Source organism: Crinia signifera, chromosome 1, assembly GCF_055691185.1.
Source record: "Crinia signifera chromosome 1, ASM5569118v1, whole genome shotgun sequence".
In the NCBI taxonomy this organism is placed as follows: Eukaryota; Metazoa; Chordata; class Amphibia; order Anura; family Myobatrachidae; genus Crinia; species Crinia signifera.
Window position 1 is genome coordinate 170872781 of NC_139217.1, and position 13196 is coordinate 170885976.

The window sequence follows — 13196 nt, forward strand, 5'->3', positions numbered from 1 at the left end:
TGAAGCTCCGTTTGCCGGCTAAATGTGTCAGCTGCAGGAACCGGGTTGTCGCGGGTTGGTTCAAGCCGATATGGCAGATGTTTCCTCTCGGTCCAATGCCGTCAGTGTTCCCCGCCGGTCCTCAGCTGTCAACACTTCTGAATAGCTCCTCACAAGACGCGTTTCGCCGCGCTCAGGCTCAGGCGGCTTTTTCAATTTTTACCTAAGGCTTGCTGGAAAGGACTTTTTCTTTCACTAATTACACCACCACTGAGTGTGATCTGTTGGAAACACTTGCCAACCTCAACGCCCCACTTGTCCTAAAAAGGAACTGGTAACTATAGTTACAAACCTTATGCACTTGCATCTGAATGGCTTTTTAAAATAATTGTGGTTATTGTGCATGCATGCATCATTGTTTTATTGTTTATTTATACATATGTTTTTCTGGTTTCTTGTGATATTTGGTAAATAAATTGTTTTAAGTGTACAGAAGGCGCCTACTGGTTCTTTTTTTCCATTGTTTAAAAGGGGCATGCACCAAGGCGGAAGTTGTGTTGAGCGCTTCCGTTTTCTTTTAACCGACCTTTCCTCGTATAAACTAAACCAGACCCATCTTGCTTCGCTTGATTCGCTTCGTGTAATCTGTTCACAACGGCCGTTGTGGCTTGGCCTATGACGTCTTTTGCTAATATTGCGTGCTGCATTCTTCACATGGGGTTTTGCAAACTCCAGACCTCTTCGGAAAAGAGGCACTGCTTTTCTAAATCGGCTTCGGAAAATACCGCCTAACCCGCAGCCGTACATATAGGCGCTGCCGTGAAAGCCTGGTAAACCGCTGCCGGCTTGAGTTTTATAATATTGCGCGTAGAGCGCCGGATCACCATAAATTTTTACGGTGACCATGCTATTTAATAAAATTCTGTTTTGTGTCGTCTGAAGTGAAGTTTCACGTTCGCTTTCCCAAACTTAAATGAAATGTTCTCGTTCTGGTCGTTCTTTAGCTCTATGTCTATAGAATCAAAATGCGTTTTGCACAAAGGTACGTAATCGGGTTTCTCGTATCGTATAGTGATCATTTCATTGTTACGCCCCTTTATTGCCACAGTCCGCAGCAGCGGTACATAACTATCACCTACCCTCTGATGCTCGATAATATCTGCGTACACGAACAACATATACTGTCCGCCGGTGATGTCTGGGCACGGTTTTAAAGAAATAGTTTAAGGTTGTAACCCCAGTATAGTCGTCAGTTTAGGGCTGGCCGTGATATGGTACATCATCTTATTTTCGAAAAATACGGATCGTTCAAGCAGATCATACCATAATTTTAAATCGCCATACAGTTTTTGCCGGGCAATTTCAACATTGCACGCATCGATTATCGCATCCATAGTTTCATAATACCCCGGTTTAATGCATACCCTTGTGGCTGAACTGTTCGCTTCATCCCTTGTTATTTTCAACACACAATCTTGTACATCGATTGTATTCCAGGTGTGGGGGTATTGTATTTCTGTAAGAGCTACTTCCCATTCGCCGTTTAAGTCTATCGGCTTCGCTAGTTTTGTCGTATACTTAGAAATCTTGTTTTGTGGAAAGGTATCGGCCAAAGTGTTGCTCAGCAACGTTATGTAGAACGGTTTGTCATCCATCTTTCCCTTTGTTTATATATCCTTTATCTCTGATGCTGCGACCCAACTGTTGAATTTTGTGGGGTATCCGCACCACTTAACTAGCGCGTATTTCCAACCTCTGACCGTCTTATTTTTTTAAATCTTTTCCACTTTGTAAACCCTATTATAATTTTTTGGTATGCTTTGTAACTCCTCTGGATAAAAACTACCAGTTATAGTTTCACCGTATAGGTCCACCAGCTTGTAAAGTGGCTTAACCCCTTTAGTGTTTATGCCACATATTACAAATATTTCCTCAGAAAAATTCTGTTCGTAACCTTTCTGAAATATGTCCTTATATTTGGAAATGCGGACGTGGTCGCCGATCGCTAAACAAATGGGTGTTTTCTTACTTCTAAAGTAATCGCCGTACATCACCTTGAAGACTCTCAACACGTTAGAATCATTCATGGCACTTGGCACGCACTTAATCATTCTATGATAAGTGCTATTATAACTGGTTATGAAATCTTGTAAAACATCTATATATCTGTAGGTATTCTTTGCCGTGAAATAACGCCACATTGGCGTTTTTAAAGTCCTATTGAGACGCTCTATAACAGCGGCTTTCACATCATTATTGGTTGGGAAAAGTTGTATTCCAAATTTTTCTAACAACTTTTTTAGGACTTTGTTTAGAAACTCTTTACCGTTGTCAGTTTGCAGTTTCTTAGGCACGGCCCCCTATTGGAATATTTTTTCAAAGGCCTTAGGGACGGTTGTCGCGTTCTTAGCGGGAAGGCTTACGGCCCATGCCCGCTTACTGAATATATCGATGATGGTTAATGTATATTTAATACCATCGTTGTGTATTGACAGGTCTATGAGCGACACCAAATCACATTGCCATTGTTGATTTATCCCCGACATGCAGATCATATTCCTTTTACAGTTTTTTCTCGCCGGCTTGTGCAATGTGTATGCGTCTTGCTCTTGTAACCATTTTCTTACATCGTTTCTTTTAAATTTTTTTTTAACCGCTTCATAATATTTATCAATACCGCTATAACTACCTGGTTTTAATACGTCGTAATAGCACTCTTTCATTCTCTTGATTTGGGTCGCAGCATTCCGTGACAAGCGATTCAAAACAGCCATCCTTTAATATGAAACAATATCAAAGCATTTCCAGTTTATATCAATAGGGGCAGGAATGTGGGCGTGAAAGTGGGTGGGGTTATGGGTTGGTTTGTGGGCGGGGCCACCTGTCACTTTTTATGTTTGATATTACCTGGGACTATACCTACTAGTGCAGTAGGTATACTCTTCTGACTCCAGCTCCTCTCCTGGTTCGGACACCTAAAGGGGGTCTCTGTGTGGTGCGGGATTTCCTTGTTTGCCGGTCTGAGTCGTCAGAGGAATTTTGATATTCACTGGAGTTCACCTCTCCTCTATCCCTCCAGTTATGCTGACGCCTTTGATTAGAGTATCTTTGGTGATTCTCAGAACCACCTGATAGCCACCTGTATACTCGTGAGTCTTGGTAATCTTTGTCAACAATCTCAAATTTTTTCTTTTTAAAGGCCACCAGCTCTTTCTTGTAGTTGGCTATTTGTGATTGTAGTTTCTCAAAAAGGCGTGTGTCAGACGTCGGTGAGTAAGATGTTATGTTGCTCAATTGATATTCTTCTATTTTTTTCCTGATCACGGATAATTTACGTGCCGACTCTTCTACCACCAGTGCCATTAAATCAATCGAGCACAGATAAGGATCGGGACAGATAAGGATATGTTAATCCAAATTCTCATCACCAGGGCAGAGGTAATAGGCTATAGTTTGAGAATGGACATAGTGCTGCTAGGAGGACACAGAGTGTTTCTCACTGATAAGATCACAACATGTGCTGTAAGTGCACATGAGAGTAACCATTTGCTCCCAAACACAGACAATGGCCATTCACACAAATTAGGGCCCTTATTCAGATCTGATCGCAGTACAAATTTGTTTTCAAAATGGACAAAACCATGTGCCCTCCAGGTGGGTCAGATTTAACATGTGCAGAGAGAGTTAGATTTGTGTGAGTTATTTTGTTTCTGTGCAGGGTAAATACAGGCTGCATTATTTTTACACTGCAATTTAGATTTCAGTTTCAAAACACCCCACCCAAATGTAACCCTCTCTGTACATGTTACATCTGCCCCACCTGCAGTGCACATGGTTTTGCCCACTTTGAGAACACATTTGTACTGCGATCAGCCAGGGCCGGTGCAAGGCACCGGAGCGCCCCTGGCGAGTTGGGGTGGGGGCGCCCCGGTGCCGGGGGGGGGGGGCAGTGGTGGTGGGGTACCTGTGTAAAAAACTTGCGGCGCCGGCGTCCCTGCAGTGCTGGAGCGGGCAGGGGTGTCCGTGCCGCGGGGGTACCTGCGGCGCTGTCATTGTGTACAAAGCTGGCGGCGGCGCGGGAAGCGCTAGTTATTTTCTATTCACTGCAGGGACCCCGCCGGCAGCTTTATACACAATGACAGCACCGCAGGTACCTCCGCGGCACGGACACGCTCCAGCACTGCAAGGACGCCGGGGCCGCAAGTTTTTTACACAGTTCGCTAACCCTCCATGCTGGGGGTGAGGGGCGAACTGCCGCCCTCCAGGTGCTGGCGCCCTAGGCAAATGCCTAGAGCTGCCTAGTGGTGGCGCCGGCCCTGCGATCAGCTCTGAATAAGGGCCTAGGTCAATCCATTTTATTTAACAACGTGATCAGAACAATTGTTTTTTTGTTAGTTTATTTCACCATTTTTCCAATTTGCTGTATTATAATTTCTATATTGTATAATTTCTGTTCTTGTCATTTGGTACAGATATGCCGGAGAAGGCAGCTAAGATTTCCAGAGCCCTCTAACAGCGACTGGATGCTGTGCAGGCTGTTCTGTGGGAAAAGGAACTAGGAGTCTGGTTGGACTTTAACCCCTTCAGTGGTTGGTTTTTCTGGGGCAGGAGTACCTAAATAGGACAGGTTTTTCTTGTCCCAGAAAAAACGTCCACTGATGGGATAGATGAGTCCCAGCGCTCCCCTCCCATCCTGTGACACCCCCCAGCCCCTCCGCTCCAGCGGTCTTCAGCGGAGCTCCCCTGCCGCTGGAGCCACTGCAGCCGCTGCCAATCATAGCAGCACACTGACTGGCAGCAGGCAGCAGGCTCAGGGATGTTCGGGGAGGCTCGTGAGGACTCTGGCGCCCAAACACCCAAGCGATCCTGAGTCCACCAAGCCAGGGATATTATGTTTTTGCTGAAAATTGGTCTTATTTGCATTGTTATGTGACCAGGACCCATAAGGAGCTTCCATTGATTAAAATATTATGCGTCCAACTGTGGCTGTACCTGCATATGGAATGCTATGTTACAGTGATTTCCATGAATACACTATGTCATATGCAGATACAGCCTCACTCACACACAGAATATAGGCATGCTGCATATCATTTTAATCAGCAGAAGCTGCTGGTGCCCCTAGGCATTCCAAATGCTAGGCATTTTAGTTTGCCTATGCCTAGGGCTGGCTCTGAGTAAGAGATACTATACTTGCTAAAGTGCTGGGAAATGGTACTGATGATTCGATGTAAATTTATCTCTCTCTCATTCCTTTTTTCCCCAGAAATGTTTCAGTGTAATGTGGGCTAGGTTACAGGAGGGAGATTGCTAGACTAATGAGGGAGAGAGGGAGATTACTGCTATTTCAGGGAGTTTCCTGCAGAATGCAGGAGGACAGGCAACTATGTTTTATGGGCCAACCTTTTCCGTATCAATCTTCTGCGTGCGGCCACATATCAATGTCTACCTTTCACATGTTGACCTTATTATTGTCGACCTAGAAATTTTTGCCAGTCACCCAGATATGTCAAGTAATGCATTGCAGGCAAAAACAAGATCAACACAATGGCATCCCATCCCCTGTTCCCTACATTTCAGCTGTATTGTGTTCTGAGAATTCTTGTGCTAATTGTTACCTGTGCTCTGTTTTAGTTTTTCACTTACTATAATGTTTAGTTCTATGTAACCTGTAGTGTTCTTGATGGGCTATATGTACGGCTGCAAACCCCTTGTAGTGCCTTATAAATAAAATGTAATATTAACCCCTTCCCGACATTTGACGTATATATACGTCATGGCCGGGAAGTACTTCCCGACACATGACGTATATCTACGTCATGACTTCTAACTGTCACTGCGTCTAGAGACGCAGTGACAGAGGGACGATGTCTGCTGTCCCTGACAGCAGACATGTCCCTGCATGCCCAGGGGGGGCTGCGATGCCGCCCCCCCGTCGGCGATCGCTGTGATTGGCTGTTCAGTGTGAACAGCCATTCACAGCGTTTTCTGTGTCACCGGCGAATAACGTTCGCCGGTGACACAGGGATCGGAGGTGATTGGTGCTGTAAAGTACAGCACCAATCACCGCGGGGTGTAAGGGTGACACTGGTGTCACCCCACCTCACCCCGCCTGCCCCCAAAGGCCGTGATTGGTTCGTCGGACCGACGAACCAATCACAGCCATGGAGGGGGGTTTAAACTAACGGTGACTGCACTGCAGACGCCATTCCGGTCTGGAATTGCGTGCAGTGCGGTCACCGTACCCAGCTGCCGCGATATACCGACCAGAACCCCTCTAAATACTTACCTGATCACTGCCTGGATCTTGCTTATTCTTGTGACATCCTGTGACATCCTGTGACATCCTGTGCTGTGTTGTGCTGCTGCGAGTTATTAGATAGAGAGCTAGAGAGAGAGAGATAGAGAGAGATAGAGAGGCCTAGTGACAGAGAGTGCTATATTTTGTGCTGCTGCAGTGTGATAGAGCTATAGATAGAGAGATAGAGAGAGATAGAGAGAGAGATAGAGAGAGATAGAGAGATAGTGACAGATTGTGCTATATATTTTTTATATAACTGACTGCTGCCCCCCCTTTTGTGCTGATCAGTATAAATTAACTGATCAGCAACTTTTTGGGGGCGCAGGTTTTTTTTTAGATATATATACCTGTCAGTGCTGCTGCTGCAGTGTCATAGAGTGAGAGATAGAGAGATAGAGAGATAGAGAGAGATAGTGACAGAGAGTGATAGAGACTGCTATATTTTGTGTCTGCTGCCCCCCTTTTGTGCACCCCCAGCAACTTTTTGGGGGTGCAGGGGTTATTTTTCATATATATAACTGTCAGTGCTGCTGCTGCAGTGTCATAGAGTGATAGATAGTGAGAGATAGAGAGATAGAGAGAGATAGTGACAGAGAGTGATAGAGAGTGATATATTTTGTGTCTGCTGCCCCCGCCTTTTGTGCTGATCACTATGGCCCTTATTCTGATTGACGCGTACTTTTCCGCATACTTTCGGATCGCGTCTTTACGGCGTCTGCGCATGCGTGGAGAACGCTACGCGCATGTGCCACGCCTTGACTCCGTACCTGTTCGGGCAAATCCCGTACAAAACTGGTCACCGCAATCATTCGGGAAATATGGGCGTATTATGGGCGTCATGCGGAATGACACATGGGCGTAGTTTCAAAGTGGGCAAAACGGGGCGGAAACATGGGCGGACACGGGGGAGTACACTTATGTTGGGGGGCGTACATTCGGATAGCACTCCGAATGCACGCGAACAAAAAGGGAAGAAATGTGCGGTGTCCAAAAGGCCACTATTGCTTTGCGGACACCACTCGTTCCTGCGGGAGGCGAACGGACCGCCTAATGACTACAAGCATTAACACCTGAACCCAATAAAATCGACTCCTTTACTCATTACTCACTAATAGGACGCTTGTCAGTGCTTTAATTGAAACCATTGCTGCTTCAAGGAAACCTTACTAATCACCCACATATGCTGTACTTCTGACACACTTTAAACCTGCTAACAATGGACATGACTGAATATTAATACTAGCAATACACATGTGTATGCGACATGTACTAATTAAACCACACAATTGTTGTAAAGTAAAGAAATTTATTTATATACATTTCACAGTCAATGCCACTGTGATGCAATGACAAAAAAATAAAAATACCAAAAAAAACAAACCATGGCAGGAATGTACCAAAATAAATTATAATACAAAACAAATATAATTGCACACAGATGGACTCCAGCACCTCCTATGTGCCACTGCACATGCAGCCAGTGGGAAATGAGGAGGCTGCTGGCCCTTCTACAGCAGGGCAACCTGCACCTGACCATTCGACAGCAGGGCAACCTGCACCTGGCCCTTCTGCAGCAGGGCAACCTGCAGCTGGCTCATATGCACCATCAGCAGAATCATTTGGAACACAACCGGGGACTTAGCAACATCACTTCAAGTACAGCTGACAGTAATGGCAGGCAAAAGAGGGCAACAGGGGAACCAAAAAGGACATTTGAAGCAAGGGCTCATCTGGTTACCCTCAGCACGTGATTGGACATAAGAAGCTGACACACACAGTACAATGGAAGATTTGGGATGAGATAACGGTGGAGATTAATGCAGCCACAAGTTCATTTTCGACCACGTTTGGCCTTGGTAGGCTCCTTGGCCTGTGCAGCAGCTCTTCGGGCACGGCCAGATGCTGGGGCAGGTGGAGCAGATGCTGGTGAGGGGTTGGCTGGTCTACCCCTCCTGCCAGCAGGGAGTGTTGCTGGTGGTAATGCACCAGAAACGGATGACATTAGGACCCTGTTGCTGGTAACTAGCTCCACCATAAGCTCATTATGGTGGAGGAGGAGATCATTTTGGCGGGTGGCTTGCTCGGCCAGCACCTGAGCACTTGCAGCCATGGCCTGATGCGCCTCAGCCATGGCCTGCAGGCTCCCAGCGATGGCCTGCTGGGTGCTGACCAAGCTCGCCATGATCTCCTCGGTCCTATGCATCCGTTCTGATGCCAACTCTCCCTGCTGGTTTATGTCCCCAAGCATCTGGGCCAACCTGGCCAAATCGGCTTGGGCCGATGGCTGCTGCTGCACAGGCCTACCACTGGGGCCAGGTGGCACGGACTCCTCCACCTCCTGACCAGAGTCGTCACCAAGCAGTGGGGTGTCTGTGGAAAATGATAAACACAATTAGGACACATTCTAAGATATTTACTTGCACAAGTTTATGGCATGACAAATATTTACCTTCAATAAAAGACGCAAACACTTCAGCTGGGGCCTCGCTATCCATCGTGCTCACCCCCCTGACCTCCTCAAGTGATACACAGCTCTCGGCCATCAACTCCAGGGGGGTGAACTCTAGCCCTGATGGCATGGGCCCGGCCCCAGATGTCTGGCTGTGTTCCCACCGCTTGGTCATCTTCCTCTTCAGGTTGGTTTTGAAGTCCTGCCACCTGCAATGTAAGTTGACATATTAATACATGTCACTCCAGATGTTTGCTGTTGCTGCCATTGCTCTGTGCTACATATTACGACATGTGCTTAATGTCCAAAAGATAACATTACATGCAACTATGATATCAACCGTTACAATACACATTCACAATCACCCTACTCTAACTCTCAACCAAATAACATGTCAATAATGTCTGTGTATGGTAACAACCTCACCGGCCATTTGCAAAATCCATCTAAGCATGAATTCAATCATTACTTGTCTATTACTGGGCACATGTATCACAAAACAACTTGCCTCTTCTTGACATGGTCGGCCTCACGAACTTGTGGCGCAACTTCATTAATCTCTGCCGTTATCTCTTCCCAAATCTTCCATCTGCGTGTGTGTGTCAGCCTCTCTGATGGACACTCAATCAAATCACGTGCTCGGGGAACCAGGATGGCAAGCTCCTGTGCTTCATATGCCTTATTTCTTGTAGTTGGTTCCTCTGTTGCCCTCTTTCTCCCCTTGCCACGTCCATGGCCACGCCCCCTGGCACGTGTCGCTGCACTTGAAGTGCTGGCCATGGTACTATCTTGTGAAGTCCCCGGTTGTGTTCCAAAAGATTCTTCTGATGGTGCATATGAGACAGCTGCAGGTTGCCCTGCTGCAGAAGGGCCAGGTGCAGGTTGCCCTGCTGTAGAATGGTCAGGTGCAGGTTGCCCTGCTGTAGAAGGGCCAGCAGCCTCCTCATTTCCCACTGGCCGCATGTGCAGTGGCACATAGGTGGTGCTGGAGTCCACCTGGTCAAATAGTTGCTGCAGCTCCTGGTCCACCTCTGGTTGTGATCCAGACATGTTAGCAACAACATTGTCACATTCTAATACACCTTTATATACTGTTTGTGTATCCTGTTTGGCGGACATCAGCGGCAGCTGCGTTCCGTGCACGAGCGTACGTCGCTGTTTTTTCGCACCGCATACGGTGGCGGAAATTCCATTGTGTAAAACCTGGCGAAACTTCTACATGAAATACTGGTCACCAATTCTAACATTGCATAGAATCTTCTGATACACCTGTGACTATCGCACAATACACATGCTATTTGCTAGCATGACATGACATTTGGTTCATGACTACTGTGGTATTGTGGCGTTTGATTGCAAGCTAAAAGTAGCCCAATCCCTTAGAAATTCCAGGCCACAAGTCATGCAATACTCATCACTACTGTTATAGACCACACATGTGACAGGCCTATAAATAGTGATTTGCTGCTAGAATCATTTGTCTCCAGATCTGGACTTGTCAGGGTCTAAGGTAAGCTCTTCCATGGTCCTTGTAGATATGATATCCATTAACAATGTAAGTGTATGAATGTATGCACCATTGCCTCACTGACTACAGATTGTTGGGCCAGCAAAGTCTTTGTAGCATTATTGCAACATGTCACATGTTCACTATTTCACTCACAGGTCTTAAACCTGTGTGTGTTCATCTATTGCAGGACAACATGTCCCAGCAATAGCTGGAATGTCTCATAGTACATGATGTCGGCAATAAATGCAGACACCTTTGATACTCAAGTAGTGTTTAGTAGTTCGATGTTGTAAGCATCTGTGTGTTTAGGACGGTGTGTATTGAGTTCATATTATTGTTACATCATTATAGAGTCAAATGGATCTTCGGGATTTTACAGGGCGGCCATCTATTGTACGTATTGAAGCCTACAAATCTATTTGTAGTGGGATATGGCCATTATGTGCATAGGTGCATCAGTATTTATGTTCATTTCTTTATAGGTTGCTGAAGCAATGCTGCGGGACATGGAAAGGAGGCTAAGGGCACTTGCGGCTCTCCCCACTCGTCGGCCAAGGAGGCCAGGACGTGCTAGAATCTATCGCACACGGGTGACTCTGTTTGCTATGCCCGATGATGAGGTACTTACTAGGTACCGGTTACCGCCACATGTCATTCTGGATCTGCTCTCGTTAATTGAGAGTGATCTGGAACCTCTACACGGGATCACGACAGCAATTCCGCCTCACACACAGCTGCTGGCGGTGTTGCATTTCTGCGCCTCAGGATCATTCCAACAAGTAGTGGCAGTACTTGCTGGAATATCTCAGCCGGCCTTCTGCCGAATCCTGAGGCGTGTGACGTCGGCCATGTTCAGGCGCAAGGGGCACTTCATGGCCATGACATTTGCCACCGAGACCCTGCGCAGAAGCCAGCAGGCCTTCCATCAAATTGCTGGCTTCCCTAATGTGATAGGGGCTGTGGATGGCACCCATGTACCATTTGTGCCTCCATCTCGAAGTGAGAAGATATATAGGAACCGCAAATTGTTCCACTCACTGAACGTGATGGTGGTATGTGGCCCATCCATGGAGATTCTCGCCTTCAACTCGAAGTTTCCCGGAAGTGCCCATGACTCTCATGTCATCCGACAAACCGGGATATGGCAAAGACTACAAGAGCTGGAAGGCCGTGATGCGTGGGTTCTGGGTGACTCCGGTTACCCATGTACGCCCTGGCTACTTACGCCGTACAGCTACCCAGCACCGGGCCCACAGGAGGCATTCAATCGGGCGCATGTTGCCACCAGGCAAGTGGTGGAGCGCTCAATTGGCCTTTTAAAGGGTCGATTTAGAGTGCTCCACCGCACTGGTGGTGACTTACAGTATGCGCCTCAAATGGTGTCGAGGATCGTGGGCCTGTGTATATTTTTCCACAACATTGCTGTGCGGCGTGAGATACCCTTTGATGAGTGGGAGGTACCATCTGAGCCGCAAGATCCGCCCATGCGCCCATCCCGCGCCCCTGAATGCCGGAGGGGATACCAGCTGCGGGACTCTGTGGCGCAAAGATACTTCAGGTACATTTTATCTAGTGGACCAGAACACACCAATTGTTGTAAAAATCACCCCTTCAAATAAGTACAGTGTGGTAGTTGTCAGTGTTACAAAACGACAATTAGCCAGCCTGCCCTCCTAATGGCAAAGAAATAGTAGATATTTATCATATGTGCTTAGTTTTGGGGGAAGTACAATATAGGTGCTCATTATTATACCTTGTACAAGGGATCTTATGTGTTTGTTATATCTTCATTATTGTAGTTGATACTATCCCTGATGACTGGTGAGTACATTGATTTATTCTCTAATGTGTTGGGGATTTTTTCCTGTGTTGATGTATGATTTGTTTGCAGATATATATATATATATATGATATTTCAATTTATTAACATGTTTAAACATTTCAAGGAGCAGGCAGGCAGCCAGGCAGGCAGGCAGGCAGGCAGCCAGGCAGGCAGCGCTGGTGTATAATGCTGGTCTCAGGATACCTGCAAGTATGTGTATGTGTCTTTTAAACATAAATGTACGCATACACATAGATGCATAGAGTAAGTAATGCTAAGTACAGCTAGGCGTTGCTAAGCTATAGCACGCGTTGCTTGGCGGAGCGAGGCCTTATTGGATTTGCTAAGTGCATACACACTGTGTTTTATATATATCAGATTTGCTCATTCCCATACATCAGCACTACTGTTTTTAAGGCATGCGAAATTGTCACCATTTGTGTTGGCGCAGAGGCGCTGTTCATGTAAAGATGAACAATAAAGTTATTAACACAAATAACTGTGATAAACCAATGACACCACCTGATTGGTTGATTGATGCCATTGTTAACATGGCGGAGACACGCAGGGCAGAGCCATTTTCGCCTGCGGAGCTCAGGGCTCTGGTCTCCGTCATGGAGACAAGGCTGGGCCGTGCGGGGCCCTTTATCACAAATGGCCAGAAGCGGCGGGCCTATGCTGCGGCAGGGCGCCGGATTTACGCCCGCACCCGGGTGCGGAGGAGCCTCGGCCAGCTCGAGAGGCGGTGGTCGGACCTCCGCAGGCGCCAGCCCCAGCTTCTCCAGCAAATTAGGGGCGAGATAGCTGATTGTGAGTATTTTAGCTATGAAATTTCGCACTTACATCATACCATCTATAAACAATAAAATGTGTCTCATGATAAGTGGGTGTCCATGGGTTTAAAAGTCCATAGACTGTTATGTGTGCTTCTTCCTGGTTAACATGCAGTCATGTGGCTTTTATATGTAATGACATAGCATTCATGATTCAGATGCATACAATGTGCCAGATCTAATATGTGTTCAACATTGATAAATGCCAGGGTTGTAATGATTGAACAAATTACTAACAATCACATAATAACTTAAATGTCACATTTTGGAGTCCATTAACAGTAAGGAGCTACTTTCAAGCA